The sequence below is a fragment of the Perca fluviatilis genome, chromosome 22 (assembly GCF_010015445.1).
Source record: "Perca fluviatilis chromosome 22, GENO_Pfluv_1.0, whole genome shotgun sequence".
Classification (NCBI taxonomy): Eukaryota; Metazoa; Chordata; class Actinopteri; order Perciformes; family Percidae; genus Perca; species Perca fluviatilis.
In genome coordinates, this window is record NC_053133.1 from 4,757,888 (window position 1) to 4,764,620 (window position 6,733).

The window sequence follows — 6,733 nt, forward strand, 5'->3', positions numbered from 1 at the left end:
TATAAACTGCTGTTTCGGGAGGAGCTGATGATCTGGCTTTATAAAGACGGGTTGTGGAGTTTTGAAAGACTCGGGCGTTTACCAGGCAGCGAGGGTCTCTCTCTAGCAAATCTGGAAGTGCACTACTTAATCAATTGTGTATGGCTTGAAGTAGGATTCTTGGATTATGTTTGATAAATATGGGCTCAGTTAAAAGTAGCAAATTAGGAAAACTGCAAAACTGTATGTCTTTGTATTCATATGTCATGTACTGCTCCTGACATCTCTATGAGAGTCAAGGGTGTGTGTACAGTACACCGTATATACAGTAGACTCCAACCAATGAAAACTATACAATCTTTATTTTAAGGAAACCCTCAAGGGTTACTTAGCCGCACCAGACAATCACCACTTCCTTCTCTCTTTTGTTTTTACCCCCCTTTCTGTGGTTAAAAATAGGAACGAGGTGTGTGCTAGCAGGCGTAACAATTCAACGCTGTACATGAGGAATGGCCACGGTAAGAAGAGCGCAACCAGTTTGCTTTCTTTTATTCTTTTGAAAGCTACAACAAAACCCACAAAGGTCAGCCTGACTCACAGGCCAAAACTGAGATTTCTATCGTATGTATGAATTTATTAGTTGTCTTGTATCACTCCCGATGTGTTCCGCTATGTCGAATCAGGTTCCAGTGATGAAAGAAAATCTACATTTGAGATGTTTGCTCCTCTTTTTCTCTGAGAAAGTATTTATCCCTGGCCTGTGACTCCAGTATCAAACAGACATGGAGCCACGCTGGGCTGGCTTCCCACTGGGGACTGTAGTTCCATCTCACAGCCAATCACGACATGAACAGCTTTGATCTTCAGCTGGGCTACAACTTTATTTTTATTTATTTATTTTTTTTAACATTATTTTTTTTCTCTTGTCATGTAGCTCAGTGTAACATCGAACATAAAAGAATAACTTTACTGCAATCTTGTCTGCTTTTTAGTTACTTTCATTCATCGGTTACTATCCCTCATAATAGATATATTGCATTTTGTTTTAATAGATACATGTTTTTTGGGGATTTTTTTTTTTTACAATTGAGTCATATTCCTATTGTATTTGTGGTCTATTAGAAGGCTTGAACCTGTTACAATACAGAGACTTTTTCAACGTCACACAAAACAGTTGGTTATGGAACATTCTGGTATTTTGGTAAATCTTCTGGGTGGCTGTCTTCCCCAGATTCCTAAGGATTAAGATGAGAACGTTTAGCCTAGCTTAATTCAAAGACTGGACCGAGAGGAATACTGTTCCGTTTTACGAAATTTTCTTTTTCAACATTGTGTGTCATCACATCGCCCACCTATTTATTTTTGTATGTGAAGTGCAAGGTATAAGGATATATGATGTGATCTAGCTAGGCTATCTCTGTAATGAACATGCTATCCACATTCTCATGTTACTGGGGGTAACGCAGCAAACAAACATATTTACCAAAATGGGGGAGCACATTACAATAGTATGAAAAACAGAAAAGAAACACCGGGACTTTGAATTTAAACAAATTATTTAAACCTGCATTCATTAATATTTTTGGCTAGTAACCTTAGTTTGTGACTATTGTGTTCTACAATTACATGATATGTAACAGTTATATATACAGTATATATACAGTATATCACAAAAGTCATTACACCCCTCACATTTTAGTAAATATTTCATTATATCTTTTAATGGGACAACACTGAAGAAATTACACGTTGCTACAATGTAAAATATTAAGTTTACAGCTTGTATAACAGTGGAAATGTGCTGTCCCCTCAGAATAACTCAACACACAGCCATTAATGTCTAAACTGCTGGCTACAAAAGGCAGTACACCCCTATGTTAAATTCCCATAGAGACAGGAAGATGTTTATTTTTAATGGCCAGTTATTTCATGGATCCAGGATACTATGCATCCTGATAAAGTTCCCTTGGCCTTTGGAATTAAAATAGCCCCCCCACATCATCACATACCCTTTCACGATACCTAGAGATTGACATGGTTTTATGTCGGTTAGCCTAATAGCTGGTTTGATTTGCATTGAGAGATGATTTTATGGAAAGTACCCCATGCCAATCTCTAGGTATGGTGAAGGGTATGTGATGATGTGGGGCTAAGCTGTACACTTAATACTTTACATTGTAGCAAAGTGTAATTTCTTCAGTGTTGTCCCATTAAAAGATATAATGAAATATTTACTAAAATGTGAGGGGTGTACTCACTTTTGTGAGATACTGTGTATATATATAGTCGCCAGACCTTCCTCCACAGTACTGCGGAGGAAGGTCTGTCTAGTCCACACAGCATTCTGGATGGGAGAAAAACATGCTCTGGTTTATTGGCATTTCTTTAAACCAATCACAATCGTCTTGGGCGGTGCTAAGCACCAGATGGAGCCACGGTTCCTCTGCAAAATAGCCTCCGGAAGGAACTTGTTTTGGTGGAACGTGTACGTTTTAAAAGTAGCTTTAGTCATGCAACAGAAAACTCAGATTGAACAGATAGTCTAGCTCGCTGTCTGGATTTACCCTGCAGAGATCTGAGGAGCAGTTAACCATAGTCCTCAGAAATCCACCGGAGTTTAGAACGGCAACACAAAGAAAGAGGAAGGGGACGGACATCCAGCGGAACCTCCGGCGGCACCGGAGCAATCCCCTAAATTTCCGTTGTCAATATAGACTAATATAGATAAACCTTGGGGTTAAGGTTCCAATCATCCAAAAGTCCCTGGTTGCATGTCGTTCCCCACCTCTCTCCCCTAATTCATGTTATCTCTCTAATAAAGATTGTTTTAAAAATACTCTGTATATTTTAGAAACTAAAACAGTGCTTAGCTCTTCTAATGTAATTGTAATACATGAAACTGGGGCAAGCTATTGGCAGACAGATAAAGCAACTCATTGGTAATCAGCGGAGCAGATACTTCCCTCCCGAGTTGGTGGAGGTCAAACCAGAGCTAAAAGGAGAGAGAATATTGGACTATTGTTTTGATGTTTTTTTCTGCCTTCTCGTGGCCCAAAATTAATTAATGCAGCTCCAAAGGCCCTTTTCAGTTAATGTGGCTGATTAGACCTCTTCCCAGGCCTGTGTGGGTGTGTAGAGACTGATTGAGTTAACATCTTCCTGAGACTCTTGTTAGCTTTGTTGCACCCGAGAGGTCAGGACAATCACAGCTTCATCATTCTTATTGGTAGAAAAGATGTGTGACCTAATAAATTCCCATCTAAGCTCCGGCCCACCTTCAACCTGAGCAGAGGTCTAATCAGACAGAATAACTGAAATCACCTGTGTGGGTGTTCACAGGCTTTATCTGGTCCATCACTTGATTGATTTTTCATCTACAAATCTACAATTTTCATGCATAACGAACATGAATGCTGGTGATAAATGGACACACGTGTATTTGCATTGTATCAAATTCAAAGTCGCGTCACTCGTGTGTACTAAGCCATTCTTCTTTGTAGCAATAACATGTCAGTCTTTCTTTCCCATCAGGAGAGAGGAACGCGTTGAAGATCTAATTCCGTTGCCCCTTCAAATATCTATTTTTGTAAGAATTACTGAAGCACTTATGACTAAGGACTCCAGGCAGGAACATGCAAAGCGCAGCACTTTAAATCAAGCTGTAACTCCTCTCATTGCTAATGAAACGGCCACCCATGTCACAGCTGCTTGAAAACAAATATTGCACAGAATATTCAGGACTCTAAAAAAGCAAAACAAATATGCTCATATGTGCATCGCAAGAGCTACTCCACTATCCTAGTATATATATATATATATATATATATATATAAAAAGAGAACTGATACTTTTGGTCATATTCCAATTTCACTGCTGTCTATTTTCTTATGACTGTGCACTGTGTGAGTGTTCACGATAAATGTCTATTTTATTCCTCAGATAGCTGTTATTGCTTCTTTATGTCATGTTACTGAAATGAGGTATATTTCAAGTTACTGTTCAAAATTATAGTTACATTTTTTGTACCCTGTTTTGTGACTAGTGACATTCATGTTTGTTATGTTGATATTTATGTTCCCTACCTTGCTGTGTATGTCGCAGCTTCCCTTAATTGAGCTTCTTCTGAGACAAATGTTACAAACCTTTCTGAACTTGCCACACACACATACACACACACACACACACACACAGTCATGTGATTTCTTTGCTTCTAGTGGAACATTTTGTATGGATGTTGTTGCTCTTCTACTATCCCAGTTTATAGTATTCATGTTTCTTTTTCAAATGTTTCTTCTTTTTCAACTTGATTTCAAATTGTGACCTTTTACACTGTAGAACATGATAAAAAAAATGTACAGCCTTGAATAAAAAACATTAAAAGAGATCAAACATTGTTCTCCAGGAATGCTTTGAATTCTTCGGTTTTAAAAGCAATGTAACATGTATGATGTTGGATCTGTGCCACATTACATGCATTTAGCTTTAAGTACATACATCCAACCATGTGGATACAACCCAAAGAATCATGCAAGTACAACAATAAGCTATAAACAATATGTTTTTATATATATTTTTCTTCATATCATTCTATAATTATTATTGATTAGTAACAGTCCTTCAGAAAGTTAAATAAATGTTCTATTCTAACTTTTTTAGTCCTATGATAAACATTAAAAGATGTTTCAACTGCAGTTTTTCAACCTTTTGAGGACAAAAAATGTATATCTGGACAAATAAGTGTCATAAAGTGTCAGTGTGGATCATTCAACCAATCTGATCTAATGATACAGCTGTTTCCAAGAATCCAGCAGAAAACAAGGTTTTTCCACGCAGTCCAGTGTAAGTCAAATGTAAAATAAGGGTGAGAATTGAATCTGCTCAATATTTGCCCAAATAAAGGCACTCAACGGCATGAAGAACACAGTAAAGATGAGCAGCCGCAGCAGATTTCAAGCTAAGCCCTCTTCCTCGGGCGTGAACCAAACTGTTTAGTTTCATTTTAACGGTGTGCAAATTTTGGCGGTTGCACTCAAATTACATAAATCACCCCATTAGGGGCTATTGTCTAGAAGTTGCATTATGTAACCATTTACATTTGGCATATGGACAACAAGTCCTTCAAATGAAACAACGTGTTGTTTGCCCATGCCCTCTTGAAAGACGCATACTGTACCGGACTGGTATGCCAAATTTGACCACTAGGTGTCACACTTCTATCAGCCAATCCCGAGTGAGACTGATGAGAAAATCCATAATTGATAAGGCTATCATCTTGACATCCTAAAAAAAAACATGAACTTTCTTGTAAACATACAGACCATGCGCCAGTCGGTTTGGCAGTGAAGTGCTCGGACCGTCAGACACTAGGCGGCTCCGGTATTTTGTTCATGAACAGACATAAAAGTATGCTAATCACGTTGTCATATTGCTTTTTACCAGTGTAAGGCAAGCTAAAGTTACTTGGAAAGCATAGAGAGCTAAGCTACTCCACATTAAATGAAGCTACACTGAAGCTAACGTTAGCCCCCAAATAAATGTAGCAAGCTAAGCTGCAGAGATCTTAACTAGATCAGAGCTATTTTTGATATACATCCCTGTACACAAGATACACGTCCGTGTTTTGGCAGTTGCGTCAGTGATCCTCAGCAGTTTTATTTCAGAGCGCAGCAGAATGCTCCGCTGTGCATTAGCTTCAGAATGCTCGGGTAAATGTAGCTTGTTTGGAGCTACCGCACTTCCTGATCAATGAATGAGATCCATATAATCTGTTGGCAATCCAATCAATCGTTGTTGTTTTTTTCCCCACTGTGAATGAAAAATGTCAGGGGATCGTGAATGTCAGAAGGATTCATCCCATAAACATTGCTTTAAGTTAGTATGTTAGAAGATTTGTTTCTGTCACTTTACGAATCACAGGATATCAGTACCAGGAAGTTCTGTCATGTGACCATTAATCGGGAAGTAAATAAGCATGACTCTGAGAGCTGTGGCTTTATTGATTCTAAGCTAATACAGCGAGATCTGCATACATCGCATGCCTTTGGTATAGCATCTCGGGTATGAATTGATTTTTTTGTGAACTACAATCGCAGAGCATTATTTGGGGGAAAACGTTACATTCTGTGAACTGCTCGAAATGTGCCGAGTTACTATTGCTAAGGACTTCAGCGTTCCTAGGCTAATGGAAGTTCTTATAAGAATTATAACAATAAATAAAACAGATAAATGATTATTTGTTCACATATGATGTCATGTATTACATTGAAGTTAAATCTACAAAAAATAGAGTAACAGTAAATAGAAAAAGAAGTTATTTCATATTGCTATCAGATTAAGTTGGTGTATTTACATTGTGTATGTCTGTAGGCTACATGTCAAAAGCAAGCTTAGTGTTAATTATGCTTTTTGTATGTTTCAGTTTTACCTTTCCTTGCAACATCAATAAACCTGTGGACAACTGTCTTCATGTTAGGTAGGCGTTTATCTGACCGTCAACCTATATACCGCACATATGCCGAGGGCAGTACAAACATAATGTATCAAATTTCACTTGGTGAGATGTTTTAGAATGTACAAAGTGGTGGATCGACTGACCGACATTGTCATACAAAGTCACCACTATTGTGGCTAAAATACGAGGCGAGAACAATCAGACACAGATAAGATTATGAGCTCGGAAAGGTTCCTCCTTCAGATGATAGAAGATAACAGTTGAGATGGGAGAGGTGTAGGGTTAATTCTACTCAGTCAGATG